Below are 21992 nucleotides of genomic sequence, written 5' to 3'. Positions count from 1 at the left end.
AGGCCCCGTCTGCCCTTTCTGGTGGACGTAAAAGATCCCATGGCACTATTTGAAGAAGAGCAGGAGAGTTCACCTGGTGTCCTAGCCAATATTCGTCTCTCAACCAACACCACCGAACACAGATTATCAGGTCATTTATTTTATTTGCTGCTTGTGGGATCTTGCTGTGCACAAATTGGCCACTGTGCTTGCCCACATAACAACAATGACTGCACTTCAGAAGTACTTCATTGGCTGTGGAGTGCTTTGGGATGTCCTGTGGATGTGAAAGGCGTTATGTAAAAGCAATTTACTGTATCACTCTACTGTATTTTGAGATTTCAGTTACGAAATTCCACCTCTCACGACCCAGTTTAAGTGTTGAATGGGTCATTTTATCAAATGAATGAGTCACTGAACGCAATCTGTGCAGCAGCCTATCAGTGCTCACGGTGACAATGGTCCCAACACACACACACCAAATAAGATTCAGTTCACAGAATAAACAAAAACTTGAACCCATTTTGGAAAAGCTCATTTCAGTGCTACTTGAATAGCTTAAATTATTTAGACCCACTATTGTGGCCATCGAAGGGTTAAACGGATGACGTGCAGGCTCCCTAGATCTAAGGGCAACCTGGAGATACAAGTCTGGACTGCTCCATTTCCATTGGTCCGCTTTCCTCTCGGATGATTTGAAATGTTTGTGGAGGGTTAATGGGGTCTGACATAGATTCTAACCACTCTACGAGATCTCCGAAATTCCAGGGCAACGACCTTGAATGAGCCTGAAGCAAGTGTATCTAATCATAACAGATAAATCGCTCCAGTAAAAGTTGACTTCTTAATTAAACACTGAACCGATCTAGTCTGAAACTCTAGCCCTTTTAAAGAGACTGCCTAATTAAACTTGTTAATTATTTATGGCAGTTTTGCTGCATAAATCTCATGCAGCGTTGCCATGGACGCGGCTTGGAATTCTGGCTTCAGTTTGGCCGCAGTTTTCAAACACCTGAGGCCCCAATTTTAACCCTGCCCGCCCGACGGGAATGGAGCGGGCGGGTAGTTAAAACAGTGGCTGAGGACTTTACGCTATGTTCCCGATGCGCTTACGCCCACTGCCATTTTAACTGCACACTTTTTGGAGGCGACCAAGGAACCTGGTGAACATATTAGAAACTCGGTCTCCTATGACGCAGTTAGCACCCCGAGGCCATGAAAATCGCCCAGCCTGCCAGTAAAACCTAACAGGATTGGTCACTGAGAGCCGCTGAAGCAGTATTTAAAGAGGCACTCACCTGCAACTACAGGATCTTTGTGCTATTTGGATTTTCAGGAAAGTTTCCAGCTTCCAGATCACTTCTTCCTCACTTTTTTTTGCCTTATCGCCTTCAGTAAGTTTTATCTGCTTAAAAAGGCTGCTGTTATTGCCAGTTTCATTTGGATGGAGGGAGAGTTTGGAGGAAGATGAACAGCAGGAGCAGAAGCCAGGCCTATCAGAAGACAGCAGGTGAGGGGGGGCGAGGGTCTGCTCATAGTGGGACATACCCACCACACAGGGTGGACAGATCAAGAGTCACTCTTGGATCTATCTGAAGAACAGTGCCTCAGGAGACTGTGTTTCTCCAGGCAGAACTCTGCAACCCCCTTCAACGCAATCTGCTGGACCAAGGGATCTTGCCTTACCGGTGGCTGTCAAAGTCACCCCATCCCTTAACCTCTCTGCCACTGGCTCCTTCCAGTCTGCTACAGGAAACATCTCCCTGATCTCCCAGTCCACAGTACACTGCTGCATTAATCAGGTCACCAATGCCCTGTTTGCCAGGACTGACCAGTACATCACCTTCCCCACCGACCTCAACCTCAACCCCTGAGAGAGCTCAGGGATTTGCAACAGTGGTTGGCTTCCCTCACGTCCAGGGCGTCATTGACTGCACACAGATTGCCATCGGGGAACCAGTCAGCAGCATTTGTCAACGAGAGGGGCTACCACTCAATTAATGTCCAAGTAGTGTCTGATCACAGAAACAGGATCATGCAAGTTTGAGCAAAGTACCCAGATAGATATCACGATGCATTTATCCTGTGACAGTCAACCACCCCCCCCCCCCCAATATTTGACCCTCCCAGTGATAGATTGCTTGCTGGGGGACAAGGGATATTCCCTGCACACAGGGCTCATGACACCCCTCCGCTGCCCTACCACGCCTGAGCAAGACAGGTATAATCAAAGCCAGGGAACCACCAGGACCATTATTGAGCACACCATAGGGATGCTGAAGTGTGTTTCATGTGTTTCGACAGGTCTGGGGTATCCCTACAACATACCCCACAAAAAGTCTCCCACATTGTAGTGGTTACTGCATGCAGCACAACCTCGTATTACAGAGAGGCCTGCATTTGGAGGAGGCAGAGCAGCAACAACAGTCCTCATGGACGAGAAAGACCAGGGGAAAGGAGGGGAAGCAGCAGAGGAAGGACGATCACCTCAACGCCTTGTAGCAAGAGATATGAGAGATGAGTTACTTGCTCAGTGATTCCACTGACCTGCTCATTCCCCTGCCCTCAAAACTTAAACGGAGCCCCTCTGCATTAACAGTCCTTGATACCTTCTTCACCACTCCATTAATCCTGCATTAACGACCATTCAAACCATCACCAGCTTCTACATCAATGACATACTGACAATGCTGAGTTAGAATCTGCTATTAAACCACACTGAAGACCAAAGTACCAAATGTGATAAAAGTGATGAATTTAGTGGCAAGCATGATAATTGCCTTCCATTCATTTCTCACCCAAGTGATCAACCCATCGTGCTTTTCTTAAAAGGCTTCCTAATTTTACTACTCCTACGAGATGCTCCGCTAGTGGCCTCAGCAAAGCTCGTGGAAGGCTGCTGTTCGTCACGTTGGGACCCTTGAGATGCTCCTGGCCGGCTATTTCTGGATGCCCGAGCCTGTGAGGGCCCGGCTGCAGACTGCTGCCCTTCGACTTGCTGGCACCATGGCAGGTTTTGGCAGAGAGGGTGGTGAAGGAGCAGATGTGCTGACATTCTGAGAGAGGGCAACACATACTGCTGAAGGTGAGTGACGCGTTAAAAACCCCCACCTATTCGGTCCACCAATCTGTCCAAGGTGGACGCCTGTCTCTCCAAGATGGAGCCCAGATCCTGCAAGGCAGCTGTTTGAGCTTCTACCGAAGCTGCAAAGGCCGGTGACACTGATTCCTTTTGTGAGGGCCCTACGGCAACATCCCCGGAGGTGACCACACTCACCAGGGTAGACTGCAGAGGGCTGATGCCATGGGAGGGGCCATCAGTCAGGCTAGAAGCGGACTCCTCCATACTTTCAGCCATAGTGTTGAAACTCCTTGGCGACCTTCCAATACCTGATATAGCTGCTGATGAGAAGCAAGCAGTTTTCTTTTCATAGCTGGGGCCCTGAAATCCTCACCTCTGCCCAGCTCAGTCGAGCTGGGAGAGAACCTCACTTTCCTGCGAGCTGTCTCCAGGGCTGTCCGTGCCACCAGTACCTGCTGCTGCCCACTGTTGCTGGGTGTTTCACCACGTGCAGACCCCTCTAGGATCACTATCTAACCCAGAGTGCCAATGTCTGAGCTGATGCTTAGAAGGAATGGAGCACATGACAGTGTATCCTCAGGAGGAATGTCCTCCTCCAAGGTGTCTTCTGCAGGATTTGTGAAAGGTAGGTCGTGCCTCACAAACCTGATTGAATTTTTTGAAGAGGTGACTAAAGTAGTGGACAGGGGAATGTCAATGGATGTTATTTATATGGACTTCCAGAAGGCATTTGATAAAGTCCCACATAAGAGACTGTTAGCTAAGATAGAAGCCCATGGAATTGAGGGAAAAGTACGGACTTGGTTCGGAAGTTGGCTGAGCGAAAGGCGACAGAGAGTAGGGATAATGGGTAGGTACTCACATTGGCAGGATGTGACTAGTGGAATCTCGCAGGAATCTGTCTTGGGGCCTCAATTATTCACAATATTTATTAACGACTTAGATGAAGGCATAGAAATTCTCATATCTAAGTTTGCCGATGACACAAAGATTGGTGGCATTGTAAGCAGTGTAGATGAAAACATAAAATTACAAAGCGATATTGATAGATTAGGTGAATGGGCAAAACTGTGGCAAATGGAATTCAATGTAGACAAATGTGAGGTCATCCACTTTGGATCAAAAAAGGATAGAACAGGGTACTTTCTAAATGGTAAAAAGTTAAAAACAGTGGATGTCTAAAGGGACTTAGGGGTTCAGGTACATAGATCATTGAAGTGTCATGAACAGGTGCAGAAAATAATCAAGAAGGCTAATGGAATGTTGGCCTTTATATCTAGAGGACTGGAGTACAAGGGGGCAGAAGTTATGCTGCAGCTATTCAAAACCCTGGTTAGACCGCACCTGGAGTACTGTGAGCAGTTCTGGGCACCGCACCTTCGGAAGGACATATTGGCCTTGGAGGGAGTGCAGCGTAGGTTTACTAGAATGATACCCAGACTTCAAGGGTTAAGTTACGAGGAGAGATTACACAAATTGGGGTTGTATTCTCTAGAGTTTAGAAGGTTAAGGGGTGATCTGATCGAAGTTTATAAGATATTAAGGGGAACAGATAGGGTGGATAGAGAGAAACTATTTCCGCTGGTTGGGGATTTTAGGAGCAGGGGACACAGTCTAAAAATTAGAGCCAGACCTTTCAGGAGCGAGATTAGAAAACATTTCTACACACAAAGGGTTGTAGAAGTTTGGAACTCTCTTCCGCAAATGGCAATTGATACTAGCTCAATTGCTAAATTTAAATCTGAGATAGATAGCTTTTTGGCAACCAAAGGTATTAAGGGATATGGGCCAAAGGCAGGTATATGGAGCTCGATCACAGATCAGCCATGATCTTATCAAACGGCGGAGCAGGCACGAGGGGCTGAATGGCCTACTCCTGTTCCTATGTTCCTATGTTCCTAGGAGCCTCTTAGTACCAAGAAGGACCCAGAGAAAAGAGAAAAGGGACAAGCGTTAGGATGCCACAGAGAAGCTGAACACTAGCAGGTGACATTCTTGAGAAAGCAGCTTGAAGGTGTGAAGCTTGAAGCAGATTTGCTGAGGTGAATGAAGAGTTACAAGTAACATGCAGACACCCTGCTCAGGTAAACTGCCAGCCTTGCCTTCCCCGATGCTCATAGGTCTGCCTGGGCCACCAATCTCCAGGGCTCCTTGCTCCATTTGGGTGAGGGCTATGAAGTTGGGTACTCCTCCGGCCATGTTGTTCCTCTCCCTGTCATTATACGCTGTCTTGTCCCACAGAAAGAGAGGGTGAGAGTTAGCGAGTGGCTGTTGAAAAGGTGAATGGAGATGTGTGGGGCTTGTGCATTTAGTGCATGTGGTGAGAGGTGGAGAAGAAGCGAGATGGAATGAGAATGGGGAGGTGATGAATGTAAAGCCAATTGTGTGGAAGTGAAGTGAAGACGGAGCTGCTGGGGAGGAGCTGGTGGTTGTGCAAGTGCTAGGATGTGGGAAGAGATTAGTGTTAGTGTGTGGTTCAATCTCATTGAAACATATAAAATTCCGACAGGGCTAGACAGACTGGATGCTGGGAGGATGTTTCCCCTGGCTGTGGGGGGTCCAGAACAAGGGGTCAGAGTCTCAGGATATGGGGTAGGACATTTAGGACTGAGATGAGGAGAAATTTCTTCACTCAGAGGGTGGTGAACCTGTGGAATTCTCTACCACAGAAGGCTGTGGAGGCCAAGTCACTGAATATATTTAAGAAGGAGCTAGATAGATTTCTAGACACAAAAGGCATCAAGGGGTATGGGGAGAGAGTGGGAATATGATATTGAGATAGAGGATCAGCCATGATCGTATTGAATGGCAGAGCAGGCTCGAAGGGCTGGATGGCCTACTCCTGCTCCTCTTTTCTATGTTTCTATGTGGTGTGAAGAGGGCAAAGGAAAAGGTGAGTGCGTTTGGAATGAGAAAGAAAGGTGTTGCAGTCTGCCCTTGTGATTGTATGTTGAAGGATGTGACGGAGGGAAGGGAATGGTTGAGAGTGGTGGGGTGGGGGGGTGTGAAAGGAGTGTTGTCAGGTGTTGCTGAGATAGTTGGAGAGGTGAAGAGCTGTACTCACCATTGTGAGGTCACTGAACCTCTTTCTACATTGAACCCAGATGGCACCGGCCCTGTCAGCCACCTCTGTCCTTGAGGACGTTCCTGCGGTTGCTGGGGAACAGCACCTCCCTCCTTGGCCTGACTTCCCCACCAGGACCTCCAGGAAAGCATCGGAAAATCTTCGCCGGGGTGGGGGTGGGGGGTGGAGAAGGGGGAAGCCCTCTGACTCATCTCTGCTGCCACAATATTTTCTAGTGTTCTTCAAGCAGAAATCAAAGCAGGGAATGCAACCTCACTTTAAGACGCTTTTAATAGGCAGCCCAATTCCTGACGCGATGGGGCAGGCAGCTCGTCAATCAGACGGAAATGGGGCCCGGGAGCTAAAATCGGCCCAGGCCTCACGCTCAGGACATCATGGGGGCTTCCCGCTTGCTACGCCTCTCTCCCTCCAACCTGATTAGCGCCCTGAGTTAAAATCGGGGCTAAAATCTGTGTGGAGGGGGAAGGTGGTTTCCAGCAGGAACGTTGCAAATATCCATTGTGTCCTTCAAATTTTTTTGATATGAAAAGGACTGAAATAAAATGAAGTGAAAGCATGACGTTATAGAGACATGAAACGTAACCTGCAGCAGGCACCACGGTGGGCACCTCACATGACAGCTGGACGTCAACATGACGTCCCCTAAGTCTTAACTGACACGTAAGCAGAAAAGTCTGACAATAGACTAGGGTTGCGATGGCAGCGGGTATTCGACAAGTACCCGCTGGCGATGGGCAAACTCGCCCGCTGCCGGTGCAGATCGGAAAATCGCAGGCAGTTCCACCTATTGATTTTAGGCTATGGGCTGGCGACAGGCCAGGTTGCCCAGCGCCTACTCGTATATACCACCCACTCCCCGCAATCCACAGCAATGTTATAGACCCCCCAGCTAAATACAGTGACCAGGAAATCAAGAGTGCCACGAGTCGGCTGTGCTGATCCCCTCACCCAGTTCTGCAATCCGTACCCGCGTTAACTGGAGCTCCATTCTGGAAGTTACGCCTCACAATACCTACTCCTATATAATCACACATATCAATGATTTAATTTTTAGACATCACCAAATGAATTTAACACACATTCTATAAAGCGAAAGAAGATAAGCAATTATAAAAAGAAAAAAATAAGAAAGAACTTGTATTTCCACAGGGCTTTTCACAACCTCAGGATGTCCCAATGAGCTCTACAGCCAATGAAGTACGATTGAAGTCACTGTTGTGATGTAGGAAACGTGGCAGTCAATGTGTGCACAGCAAGATCCCACAAAAAAGCAATGAGATACATGATGAATGAAAAATCTTTTTTTAGGTGTTCGTTGAGTGATAAATATTGACGAGGACACCGGGGGGACCCCCCACCACGCTCTTCTTTGAAGAATGCTATGAGATATTTTACATCCACCTGAGGGCAGAACAGACCTCGGTTTAACATCTCATCTGAAAGACGGCACCTCTGACAGTGCAGCACTCCCTCAGTACTGCAGAAGTGTCAGCCTAGATTTTGTGCTTAAGTCTCTGGATTTGGGGCTTGAGCCCACGACCTGCTGACTCAGAGGTGAGAATGCTACCTCTGAGCCCAGCTGACACCTAAGCTGCTGTAATTACTTTTTACAGACTCTGAACTAAAGAATATCTCATTTGGTGGTGTTTTTGTTGCAGGAAATAATTAGTTTGGGTTGGTTAAAGTGTTATCAGACTTGTGTTTACAGTATGCCTGTTGTTCTTATGAATTACTAACATGGGTGAAAGTTTGTTGATTGTGTGATCAGTAAAGCAGGTTTGTACCGCTCTTGTTTTTGATGCTATCTAAACACAGGTGGCAAGTGGCTCAACCCAGCATTAAGAACCACTAGCGGGTTCAAGAGTATTATTTACTATACGACATCCAATTGCTGGCGAATGATTGCAAACTTAGAGCTGGCTGTAGTGAGAGATAAGGTAAATTACCTTACACTGGGTCTCCTTGAAGCTAAGGAAGCAAGAACCCCCTGCACATGGAGGCTCCAGCTTTGGTCTTGCCCCCTCCACATCCATAGCCTTGTTTGAGGTGGGCAGAGGTTTTGCCCCGAAATAAGGCCACAGGACATTCATCGCAAGTCCGGGACGCAGTGTATCCGGTCCCAGCCGAGTTTGCAGCTGTTCCATTGGACTCCTGCCATAGTTCTGGCAATTTCAGGACCCTTGTGTATTATGACTAGATTTAAAGGGACAGCCACCAAGTCAAAACTAGAAAACCAAAACCAGTTAATTTTTGTCATAATTTTGTCTTGTCTATGTTCACCCATCCTCCATATTGATTGGATGAGATTCCCCCATGATACCACATGCACTCTAGCTGTGGGTTGGGTGTTGCTTGATTGGAATCCCTCGGTTGGTTATTTTTATGTTCAAGTTTCTAGGTGCTTATCTCATCCTCCTTTGCCCCCCCCTCCCAACCCACACACACCTGTGAATTGTGCTGGTCTGGGTGCTGAACGTTCCTTATCACTTGGGGTGTTGAACCACTGATGGGCATGAGCTATCTTGGCCGATTACCTCATCGTTTGGGAGGTGGACAACATCACAATTTTTTTTAAAAAAATTTTGTATGACCAAAAACTATTAAAATAAGGACTCCACGTTTTAAAATGTTAATTTTTAGTTGTTTGGCAATCATTAAGACTTACCACGCTATTAAAACTTAGTTTAGACCTGTATTTTTAAGCATACCTGTTTTGAGACGTAATTAGTTACTTCCCAGCTGGACAGATAAGCAAGTTTGCACTTTTTCATGATTTCTCTGATTGCAGCGTGTGATGTACCTTTAATTCGAAGTTGTCATATCGCCGGCGAACAAGTAGGAGCGAGTTCCGAATTTCCGCGTTTCACTGCGCTGCTGAGCTCTCCGTTATTTCGCGAGCGATTGCTGCCCCATGGTTAACAGTAATTTCTAGGGCCCTGTCTGTAGAACCAGTTCAATCCATTTGTATAATTGGCTGACCTCCTTACGTTCTAGCTACCTAACTCCAGCAACTACAACAGGGAATGTAACACTAAGGATAGAGAGATGCCTGGGGCTAGAAAGCAAAGAGAAGGGAACAGTGGAGTTTGTTGCATTGGTAGATGTCGATAGTATATTCCGGGGATCCATCCTTGCACCTCTTTATTACAAATAATTTGGACATAGGCAAAAGAGGAATGATGTGGAAGATTGCTGCTGATACCAAAATAAGGAGCGTGGTAAACTGTGCGAGGAATGCATGAGATTGTCAGAGGGCATAGACAGATTACTGGAGTGGTTCAATGCAGAGAAATGTGAAGTCGTACATTTTGGGGAAAAGAAGAGTGAAATGAAGTATACCCTAAATTGTAAGACTTTTAACGGAGAGGAGGAACAGAGAGATCGAGGGGTGCAGATACACAGACCATTAAAGATGGGAGTGCAGGTAGAAAGGATAAATACTTGGTTTGATACATAGAAGCATTGAATATTAAAGCAATGAAGCAATGTTGAATTTGTACAAGATGTTGGTTTGGGCACAGTCGGAATATGTGTGCAGTTCTGGGCACCTCCTTACAGGAAGGATATTAAAGACCCATGGAAAGGTCATGGTGAAGATTCAATAGAATGATATCTGGGATGAAAGGTTATAGTTATGAAAGAAAGCTTGAAAAGTTGTAGTTTTTTTTACACACACTGGAACAGAGACGATAAATGAAAAGAGAGAAAGAACTTGCATTTATATAGAGCCTTTCACGACCTCAGGATGTCCCAAACACTTTACAGCTAATGAAGTACTTTTGAAGTAAAGTCACTGTTGCAATGTAGGAAATGAGGATCTGATAGAGGTTTTCAAAATTGTGAAAGGCCATGAGAGGGCAAATAGTGAAATATTATTTCCAATGGTTGATGAATTGGTAACAGGGAGTCATTGACTGAAGGCTGTCACTGGAAGAACCAAGATGAACAAGGAATCTTTTACCACAAGTGCCTAAGGTGCAGCAATTTTTCTGCAAATATTTGCTGCAATGGACAGGGGGTAACGTACCTGAAGCCTGCTGCTCCTGTCCAGGCCCAGGAGTGCTGGTATTTCTTGTCCTTGGGCACTCCTGGTACAGGTCAGCTCATAATGGAAGCCTTGAAATCATAGGCAATGTGTGTCCATATTTCTGATACATGGTAAGTGAGGCACTCGATCGGGATCGGGATGTGAGGAAGTTGGAAAAGGACGTCTACTATCCAGGCCCGTTCATAAAGAAGGCTCACTTGGGAGAGGTTCCACGGGGCAGCCAGCACTTAGTGGACCACAGCCCACCAAAGGACAGTGCCTTCGGCAGATAAAAATGAAAAATGAATAAAAACAAAAGTTTCCCACCAGAAAGAATTCCGGTTTATCTGTGTGTTCAAGTTTGGTGTCTTCAGTAACCTATCCAACAGTGATTCAGCTACTTGGCTGAAATTTCATGCACGCCCTTCTACATCTGAAACACATCCAAGTTTTAATGATCCAGTTGGGGCCAATCTGCTACTTTGCCGCCATTAAATCTGGCTAAAGATACAATTCCATCAGGAGGGATACATTTATTGGCGAGCCTTCTCCTTCCAGGCAAGATTTCAAAGTGCTTGTGAGTTTGCCATCTTTCTTTCTCAGTGTGATTTTATAGTGCGTTTTCTGCTCTTTTTAAATATATTGTGAGCAATGTAGGGCTCTCAGAGGGTAATTGTTCCGTGTGGAATGGCCACATTGTCATATAGACCAAGGAGGTTTGATCCATTGTTTATGGTAAGTCAACCAATTGTAGCTGGGGCCGCAGTGGAAACGACAACAATTGGGCTGTGGGTGGAACAAAAAAGGCCCTGCTCTTGAAACAGCAACCCCTACCAGAAGAATAGATGTGTAAACAACACAGGCTCAGCTGTGAGACTTTCCTTACTCAATAAGCCAAACAACACTCTCCAGCTCGCCGGCAATGGCCCTCGGGTAAGCCCCAGAGTGGGGGTGGTGGGGGGGGAGATGACAACAGGTGGGACGGGGGGGGTGGGAGGCGATGCGATCACGATTCAGCAGCAACCCTGCTCCTACTGGATTCACATCAAACTTTTAAAAAAAGTACACACCTTTTTGATGGCAGTTGCTAGGCCGCATCCACGCTCAGGGCAGCCCGGTTTCTAAGAGGGGTCCTAAAACAGGTGTTAGGGCTCTCATTAGCATATGCAAGGGACCAACGCCTGTTTTAGGCAGTCACTCTGAATGCCTGAAAATCGTCAGAGGCCAATATGGTGTTGGTCGATTTTTTAGGCCACCTTGAGGTGCAGTTCCTAGCCCTGTAAAATTTGTCATTTTTGTCCCTGCCTGGAAAACAGGCACCACAATGACCAATTGGGGCTTCAGCCCACAACCTTCTGACCGAGAGAACTACCTCTGAGCCACAGGTAAAGCGTGGAGAAAGGTACATCCAATTTTAGTTGATTACCTGTGGGAGAAGTCCGAGAAATCTCTGCTTCAGGACCAGTGGGAAGGGAAACTATTATGGGTTTTGCCTCAAACTCTGGAGGCAATGGGAAATAAGGCATGGAGTCCAACTTTGTGAAGAAATGACCAAACACATCCACAGTTTTCAACTCTTTCTACAAGAGAAGAGGTCTCTGAATAAGTGTTTGTGCTGCAGCTGATTCAGAACAAAGAAATGGTGAAGAGGAATCTGAACGAGATGCTGCAGAGTGTTCAGCACAATGGTGTTTTGGACAGAAAGAGGGAATTGGTTATGTGCTGTAACGCACTGGGATACTACTCTGACTAAAGTGAAGGATTTTGCAAAGTTAAATATTTTTAAGAAGACTGCAAGTTTTCTTAAAATTCATTCTGGGGATGTGGGCATTGCTGGCAAGGCTGGCATTTATTGCCCATCCCTAGTTGCCCTGAGAAGGTGGTGGTGGGCCTTCTTCTTGGACCGCTGCAGTCCGTGTGGTATGTAGCGGTTTGATACAACTCAGTGGCTTGCTAGGCCACTTTGGAGGGCAGTTAAGAGTCATTGGCGGGAGACTGGAGAAAGGATGCTAGGTTCCCTGCCCTAAAGGACATTAGTGAACCAGTTGGGTTTTTATAACAATCCGACAGCTTCATGGTCACTTTTACTGATACCAGCTTTTTATTTCCAGATTTTTAAAATTGAATTCAAATTCTCAAACTGCCATGATGGGATTTTGAATGCTCTTTATCTGGATTACTAATCCACTAACATAATCGTTACACCACTGCACTCCTACTCTCACATTATTAAGGATCAGGCTGACACTGAAAGGAAGGAAAAGCACTTTCATTTATAAAGCACTTTTCATGCCCTCAGGACATCCAAAAGTGCTTCACAGCCAATAAATTGCTCCCAATTGCCGCGACCGTCTTCTTCCACCGCCCCCCAAGCTGCAATGGCCGACCATCCCACGTCCCAATTGCTGTGATCGCCAACTTCCCTTCCCCTACCACGTTGGCCGACCTTCACCCCTCCTGATTGCTGGGGACAGTCCCCAAGGATCCCTGGCTGCGGCCTCCAGCTGCCGGTCTTCTGTCCTGGCTGCCGGCCAGGCTGTCAATTTGGCTGGCTGCTGGGCAGGAAACGGATCATAGAATCATAGAATCATAGAATGGTTACAGCACAGAGGGAGGCCATTTGGCCCATCGAGCCCGTGCTAGCTCTCTGCAAGAGCAATCCAGCTGGTCCCACTCCCCTGCCCTTTCCCCGTAGCCCTGCAAATTTTTTATAGATCAAAAAATGATAATGAGATCCAGCCATTAAATTCGGCAGGACCTCCATGTCCCTGGGATTTCCAGGTCCTTTGGCCGTTTTTGGCCTCCCCTGCATCCTCCCCGCCTCCCAGTAAATATCGGGGCCATAATGTCACATTTTCCTCGGTCCAGAATAAAGGCTGAAAGCTACAGAATGTGCTGTATCATTTCAGTATAAAGATTTTTGGAATGAAAGCTCAGATCAAGGACTTGGCAGTGAAGTTAAGTTTGATCAAGACTGTGAGCCTGGTGGCCAAAGCTATCCAACCCAATTGAGAAGAGCCACCTACAAATTCACAAAGGCTGAATTGCTGACCTACATGCAGGAGCTCAGCAAGGCTGAGTCGAAAGAAACAATAATGACCTCCGTTCTAAAGTCTGAAGCCTTTATTAAACGATGACAGTGAATTTATTGAAATATGCCTGAATGGTGTTTTCAGCTTGAGACATTTAGAAGCCAGCTGTGCCAATGAAAGCAGAGCATAGACATGGCAGAGGCAGATGCTTTACAATGAGACAATGGTCTCTCTACAGGATCTTCTGAAGCAATTCTTACTTTTGGATTTGTCATCTAATGGACTTTGGTCTATATTTAAGAACATAGAGATTTGGACACAATCCCCAAAGGACTATGAACGAGAAAAGGAAATGGAGACTACTATACAGGTGCTGAAAATTTACCTGGGAAAACTTTACAATAATAGTAAGGTTCCATCCCATAACTTGGCAAATTTTATGTTTAAATTATTGTATTAGTTGTATCTCCTCACAAAGTGGGCACTGGTAGAATTGTTTTTCTGTTGATGACACTGGGGCAACCCAGTATCACCCTAATCGGTCAACTCAAAATGGGCATAACTTGTCAGCTATTATTGGATGTGTGGTGCTTCAATTGCGCAGACCTGTCACTTGTAAGGGAGACAGCCACTGAAAGTTTGTACCTATTACTTTTTATCCAATGACGCTTCAATAGGTTTCCTGTGGATCATAAAGATATCGAAGTGAAGAATCTGAAAGCCATTATAGTTGAGTTAAATCACCTAAACAGGCAAGCCTCTTTCAAACATGCACTGACGTTGGCAAAACTCCCTCTAACTACATTGCTGATGACCAGTTGGACATCCTAGTCTTCATGTTTTTAAAGGACTTACTGAGTTCTTGCATTGAATCTTAGAATCTTAGAACATAAGAACATAAGAAATAAGAGCAAGAATAGGCCATATGGCCTATTCAATAAGATCGTGGCTGATCTTTAACCTCAACTCCACTTTCCCATCCGATCCCCATATCCCTTGATTCCCTTACAGTCCAAAATCTATCAATCTCACCTTGAATATACTCAACAACTGAGCATCCACAGCCCTCTGGGGTAGAGAATTCCAAAGATTCGCAATCCTCTGAGTGAAGAAATTCGTCCTCATCTCAGTCCTAAATGTGCGACCCCTTATCAAGGGAAACAGCACAGCAGAGAAGGAGGCCATTCAGCCCATCATGCCTACACCAGCTCTTTGAAAGAGTTGTCCTTTTTAATACCACACCCCAGCTTTTTCCCCATAACCCTACCAATTAGTCCTCTTCAAGTACATGTCCAATTGCCTTTTGAAAGTTCCTATGGAATCTGCTTCCACCACCCTTTCAGTTAGTGCATTCCAGATCATAACAACTCTCTGTGTGAAAAAATTTCTCCTCATTTCCCCTCTAGTTCTTTTGCCAATTATTTTAAATCAATGACTGCTGGTTACCAACCCACTTGCCACAGGAAACAGTTTCTCCCTACTTGCTCTATCAAAACCTCTCATAATTTTGAATACCTCTATTAGGTCTCCCCTTAACCTTCTCCGCTCTAAGGAGAACAATCCCAGCTTCTCCAATCTCTCCACATAACTGAAGTCCCTTATCCCTGGTATCATCCTGGTAAACCTCCTCTGCACGCTCTCAAAGGCCTTGACATCCTTCCTAAAGTGTGGTGCCCAGAATACTCCAGCTGAGGCCTAACCAGTGATTTGTAAAGGTTCAGCATGACTTCCTTGTTTTTGTATTCAATGTCCCTATTTACAAAGCCAAGTATCCCATACGTTTTCTTAACCACCTTGGCAACTTGCCCTACCACCTTCAAAGATTTGTGAATATGCACCCCCAGGTCCCTCTGCTCTTGCCTTGTTTGTTGACCATGGTTGCTCAACTGCTCAAAATAGTCCCATTTAGATTATTGCCTCTCCATGTTGTTCCTCCTAAAGTGCATCACTTTACATTTATCCACATTAAATTGCATCTTTCATGTGTCTGCCCATTTTATCAGTCTGCCTATGTCCTCCTGAAGTCTGCTGCTATTCTCCTCACTATTTACTACTTTGCCAAGTTTTGTATCATCCACAAACTTTGAAATTTTATTCCCTATACCCAAATCCAGGTCATTTATATATAACAAGAAAAGCAATGGTCCTAATACTGATCCCTAGGGGACCCCACTGTATACTTCCCTCCAGTCAGAAAAACATTCGTTCACCATTACTCTCTGCCTCCTTTCCCTTAGCCAATTACGTACCCAAGTTATCACCGTCCGTTTAATCCCATGTGCTTCTATTTTCTGAATAAGTTTGTTATGCGGTACTTTATCAAATGCCTTTTGAAATACCAAAGATACAATATCTACTGCACTACCTTCATCAAACCCCTCTGTTACTTCATCAAATAACTCAATCAGGTTAATCAAACACGATTTGCCTTTAACAAATCCATGCTGGCTGTCCTTTATTAACCTGTGCTTCTCCAAGTGAGAATTAATTTTGTCCTTGACAATGGTCTCTAATACTTTTCCCTCCACTGACCATTAGACTGACTGGCATGTCTTCCATTGTCATGAATGTCCTCATTACAAAACGTGGAGCTAGCCTTGCAGATGTCCTTGGAATAATCAAAGGACAATACAATCAATTGCAGTCAATTACTCAGCCACAGATGACAAATGCAGTGACACATTCAGACTCCCCTCTGGCTTCACAGAATATGCCAGTGGTTTTTGTCCTATCTCCTCACATACCCTATTCCAGTTGCCAAGTACATTTGTGACATACGGCAATCGCTACTGACAGACAATACACTAGCCTCAGCTGTAATTAAATACCTACTGGATAACTTGAAGGATCCCTTGTCAAACATGTGAAAAACTCAGATGCCTTTAGCTGTTCTTTGTGCTCTCCCTGAAATGATACATAACCATGGCTCAGAAACAGTGATAGACAGCCTTACCCCCAGTCATTCAACGCCCTTCTGATTCATCTCTGCTACAAGTGTCTGGGTCCAGTTTCCTAGTAATTTTCTTAGTATTCCAAAGGATAGAAAATCCTTCAGCCTGCCTCTAAAACCTAATAACATTGATGCTTACAATGCCTCTGCTGAGACACTTCAAGTTGTCCTGATACAGGGAAAGGGATATACTACCAACATAAAAAGAAAGGGAGATTGGGATCTGATCAAGAGTCCATAAAAGCACCATGCTTCTGGCAAGAACTAGAATTAGTTAACAATCTGACTGTAAGGGACTATCTCGGGAATAGTGACCATAGTATGATCGAATTTGATTTCCACTTTTTCTTGCAATTGTGTAAGCCTTTTCTTTAACTTTGATACTGTCTCTGAGAGGGGGAAAGGAGAGTCAAAAACCAAGGTTTTAAATTTAAGTAAGGCAAGCATCGAAGGGAAGAGAAATAAATTGACCAACAGTAAACTGGGCTGAGCTGTTAATGGGTAAAGCTACAGACAAACAGAAGGAAGTATTCAAAGAAGTATTTGGTACGATACCAAACCAGTACATACCCCAACAAGACAAAAGCTCCACTTGTGCAGTTGAGCAACCATGGTCAACAAACAAGGTAAGAGAACAAGCTAAAAGAAAAGGCTTACACAAATGAAATCCAGCAGACTGGGACAGTTTGATAAGCAACAAAGGGATATAAAGAAAGTATTAAGAGCATCAAAAAGGAATATGAGAAAAAAACTTACAAGAGATATCAAAGCTAACAGCAGAAGTTTTTATAAACATATTAAGAGAAAGAGTGTGATATGTATTTTCTTAATGGTGGGAGACTAGGAGCTGTGAAGGAGCAAAGGAATTTGGGTGTCCAAGTAAAAAAACACTAAAAGCCACAGCACAGGTACAAAAAGTAATCAAAAAGGCTAATGGAATGTTGGGCTTTATCACAAAGGGGCTGGATTACAAAGGGGAGGAAATGATGCTTCATTTGTACAGAGCCTTAGTCAGGCCCCATCTGGAGTACTGCGTTCAGATTTGTGCACCAAACCTCAGGAAGGATATACTGGTCTTGGAGGGGTACAGCGCAGATTCACCAGAATGATACCGGGGCTCAAAGTGCTTTCTGTGCTGTATGATCCTATGATTGTCAACATTAGTGATTATTACCACAATCTGACTTCACGAGGGACTGTTATTGCAACAGCGTGGTTGCATCATGCGTGGAGATGCTTATCATATCAGAATGGCAGAAGCTGATAATATCATGCTGACTGGAAGAATACAGACTGCTTTGACCCCTGTGCACCAGGTGAATTTATACTGCCACAGATTGAATCAAAGATTGGTGAACTCCTTCAGACACAGGAGATGAAAAATCATGAGGGCGTGAAAAAAAAAATTGTGTTTTAAACATTTTGGTAAAGACGTTTACGCACGCACAGATAACGAACGCCGGCATCATGTAAAGTAGGGAGAATATGCGTTAGATCAGCGTGCAATGCTAATTTAAAGGGACAGATACGAAATTGGATCTCAACACTCCAGCTAATGCATTGTCTTAACCTCGCACAGCTGAACAGCTCATAAACAGCATGGAGAACCCCCCAGCAGCGCTATTTAAAGGGACCGTGCAGGATTTACAGGTTAGTTGCTGAATTATTGCTTCTGGCTGCTGATGGATTTGTACCTATTTTTGGAGGTCTCCTATACTTGAATACTAGGACTAGGGGACATAGCCTAAAAATCAGAGCCAGGAATTGCAGGAATGAAGTTAGGAGACGCTTCTAAAAGCAAAGGGTGGTAGAAGTTTGGAATGCTCTTCCGCAAATGGCAGTTGATGCTATCTCAATTGTTAATTTTGAATCTGAGATTGATAGATTTTTGTTAACCAAAGGTATTAAGGGATATGGGGCTAAGGCGGGTATATGGAGGGTTAGGTCACAGATCAACCATGATCTCATTGAATGATGGAACAAGTTTGAGGGGCTATATGGCCTACTCCTGTTCCTATCTTCCTATCTTCCTATAATTAAATTTCAACACTCTACAGGGAGTGGGCTGGCTAGCTAACAGGCAACAGCAAAGGCACTGGCGGAGTGGCAGGGGTGCTGTCACCCTGAGAGAGGACAGCAGGTTCATGTTGCATGGAGCCACTATCACTTGCTGCCGCCTGTTATGCGCCGCCTTCTCCTGCAAGAAAGCGGGACGTGTGTCAGTGAGTGTGCTGCAGGATGTTTAGGTGATGTGCCTGTCATGGTTGAATAGCTGCCAGTGTGTATGACCTGTGACTTGTGGGTGTGCGGATTGCATCAGTGGTAATGTGTGGGGGTGAGAGGAAGCATCTGATTGGAAGAGTTGAGTACTGCATGAGAGAGTTTGTTGGTATGTGGGTGATGGGGGGTGTAGTCCATGGACCAGTGGATGTGGTCAGTGGTACAGTTGGTAGGAGACGCCACTTGACAGTTGACCTCACTCACCTTGACCACTCACGTCAAAGCATTGAACTTCTTCCTGCACTGCATCCATATTCGTGGTGCTATGCGCCTGGCATTGGCTTCATCCACCTACTGCCTCCCACTGCCTTGGGAGCATATGTCTGGAGGGCCTCTTGCCCCCCTCCCCCCCTGCAGATATAGGATGCTCCTCCTTCTGTTCACCTCTTGCACCAAGGCCTCTAGTGCATCATCAGAGAATCTTGGTGCACGCTCTCTCGCAGGCCTGGTACAAACTCAGATCAGCAGATTGGTGAGGCCTGGAGTGCAGATTGGAGGTTGTGGGATTTAGTAGTGCGCAACCTTTATTCAATGGTTTAACATAACTCAACAGTTTGTAAACATAGGGATGGGACCTGCATCTGTGTTTTACGTGTGCGATGTCTGATCTCCGTTCAGACTCTGAGCGGACTTGTATCTTATATTTTGCAAATGAGAGGTGCAGGCTGCCGTGCACAATATCAGAGCCTCCCTGCTGGTGAGAAGTCACTGAACAACGCAGCTAGGCCTGGCTACTCACCGGAATCAGGTAAATGACCAGGCAGCACGAATCTCACGTGCTGCCTGCATTGCAACGACTGGGCACGGGTTAATCGCACACCCACGACCCCTGCGCCCGGATTCGGGGGTTATGGAATTTAACCTCCTGCATGTGTACATTTGCATTCAAGGTCCATGGTGTGCGGTTTTATCTTGTAGAGTGGTTATTTAAGTAATTAGGCGGAACAAAGCCAAAGGTCATGAGACAATAAAATGGCTCCACACACACAGACTAAACTCTGCACTCCAGGCCGTTATTTCTTTCCTGAATGACAGTTTTTTCCCTTGCCTTTATTCCTGACACATTAGGGGCTCTTTTTCCCACTCTGCTTTTGCCCCTTGCAGCGATTTTAATGCAGGGCGGTTCAGGCATCTCCCTAAGTCAGGCGGACACCTCATTAATATGTGTTAATTGGGGTCCTATTGCTCAGATGCAATTTTAACTGCCTACAGGCCGGACCGACCACTGTGGTTGCTTCAACCAGACACCCACCGGAGACTCCGAAAGATGAGTAAAAAGCTTTTCTTTGTGGGGCAAAGAGGATCAGGAATGCTCCTCCCAGCCCCACAAGGAAAGCCTGGGCCTCTATCTACCCAGGCTCCCCTCCTTCCCACGCATGAACATTGCCGAATTTCTGTCTCCTCCCCCTTCCCACACGCAAAACCTGCCAAATTCCTGTCCCCCCAACCTCCCCCTTTCTAGGGTTGCCAACCCGCCAGGAAAGACCTGGAGTGTCCAGGAATTGAAGATTAATCTCCAGGACACTGCTGTGAGAAACCCAGGAGAAAAATCATAGGGGCAATAATAAAGAATTGTGTTTTTTTTTCATTTTCTTTGAAGACTAGTTATAAAAATACTGGAGATGGGGAAAAATAGTTGTTTGTCTGAGAGTCAAGAGTCATCCCATTGGGTAACGAAGAGTCTGTTTGTTTACCAATTGGCCGTGGGAAGGTGGGGCACCGCGAGGATGGCCGTGTTGGCCGACCAATGGCGCGAACGTGAGGGTCGGGGCGGTTGGAGGTGGGAGGTCATGTGATGAAACCTCCAGGAATACGTCCAACCAGATTTGACAACCCTTGCTCCTCCCCCCCGACTTACCTGAGTGCCAGTTAGAAGCCTCTGGACCTCCGGATCTTCACATGCCAGCAGCCTGCTTATACCCATTTTGGCCGGCGGGATGTTAATAAGGCCTGGCTGTTAAAATGGGCCTTCCCACAGCGACTCCTGAGCGGGAGGTTCTGTGTCCCCCGCCCCTGGCTTTCCATCTGAGAGTTAAAATTCCCACCATTGTCTCCTTTCTAAGTGTACTATTCCACAGGCACCAGTACTTCACTCGAGCGGCCATAATTCATTGGTGAGCCTTAACCACTTAATTATTTCTTGCACAATGTATTTCTGACAGCATGAGGGTTTTGTGGAAAATATATTTTTCTTGTGGAAAATTCCAGAGCCAGGCCCTCTCCCTACTAACCACACGTGACCTGGTAATGGGAAGATCAGATAATGGTTGCTGGGCATTTTTTTCCTAATGGATAGTTAATTGGTGAGTTCAGTAACTTGACCTTTGCTGACCTTCCATTCGAGGTACTTCAGTCCACGATTATCTCCAGATTAATATTTTTTTAATTATTTACTTACAACGTCTCTGACGTTGTTGTGAAAAAAATGGATAATCTTGGTGAATAAAAAAACTATTCAGGCTGAACTTACACAGTAACAGGGTGTGGAAACAAAAGGTTTTTTTAGAGAGTATTTTGGAAATCCATAATTCTCCTGTCAGATGCTTCTCACACTTACTATTTGCAAGAGAAAAAAAAATCATGGCCCCTCGATCTACCTCAGGACAGATGGTGGGTTTGGGATCTTCCTGGCTTGTGTGGCTCAGTCCCGCACGGTGTGGTGCATTAACCTTACTGAGCCCACTAGGCAAGCAGCAGTGTCAGACTATCGCCAAATTAACTGAGCATCTTCCACACAAACCCCACCCATTTCCTTTTAAAAATCAGCACGCTCAGAACCGCACGCGTGGCCTGTTTTTGTTACCTCAGTAACTTTTAAAAACGCCATCAGATTTTAACTAAGCTCCTCAAATGACACGGGGCTACAATTGAAAATTCTAATCATAACTTCAATAATAACGGAGAGACCTGGGGGGTTCACATGCACAAATCTTTGAAGGTGGCAGGATAAGTTGATAAAGCTGTTAAAAGAGCATACGGGATCCTGGGCTTTATAAATAGAGGCATAGAGTACAAAATCAAGGAAGTTATGCTAAACCTTTAAATCACTGGTTAGGCCTCAACTGGAGCATGTGTCCAATTCTGGGCACCACACTTTAGGAAGGATGTCAAGGCTTGGGAGATGGTGCAGAGGAGATTTACTAGAATACTACCAGGGATGAGGGACTCCAGTTATGTGGACAGACTGGAGAATCTGGGGCTGTTTTCCTTAGAGCAGAGAAGGTCAAGGGGAGAATTAATCGAGGTGTTCAAAATTATGAAGGGTTTTGATAGAGTAAATAAGGAGAAACTATTTCCACTGGCAGGTGGGTCGGTAACCAGAGGACACAGATTTAAGATAATTGGCAAAAGAACCAGTGGGGAGATGAGGAGAAATTCTTTTACGCAGCAAGTAGTTATGATTTGGAATGCACTGCCTGAAAGGGTGGTGGAAGCAGATTCATCGCCCCATCGTCTCCTTTGTCTCTGGTCCTCGGTGCTGCTCCATGTACCTTTTGGGCCCCATTTACACGCTGCCGGGCCGTTTGTAGAGGTTATGCTGCAGTAAGGCCATGGAG

General features: G+C 45.6%; 1 long non-coding RNA gene across 1 annotated transcript in view; it reads right to left on the bottom strand.

The window, feature by feature from the left end:
• LOC137340201 (uncharacterized) overlaps positions 1 to 20549 on the bottom strand; it is a 46295-nt gene extending 25746 nt beyond the window's left edge. The window contains exon 1 of the long non-coding RNA XR_010966738.1: positions 20294 to 20549. This is a non-coding gene — a long non-coding RNA (uncharacterized lncRNA). The remainder of the gene's footprint in view (positions 1 to 20293) is intronic.
• Positions 20550 to 21992: the final 1443 nt, after the last annotated feature.

The sequence above is a fragment of the Heptranchias perlo genome, chromosome 21 (assembly GCF_035084215.1).
Source record: "Heptranchias perlo isolate sHepPer1 chromosome 21, sHepPer1.hap1, whole genome shotgun sequence".
Taxonomy (NCBI): domain Eukaryota; kingdom Metazoa; phylum Chordata; class Chondrichthyes; order Hexanchiformes; family Hexanchidae; genus Heptranchias; species Heptranchias perlo.
The sequence above is the reverse complement of the archived record's forward strand: the minus strand, read 5'-3'. Positions and strand labels throughout refer to the sequence as shown.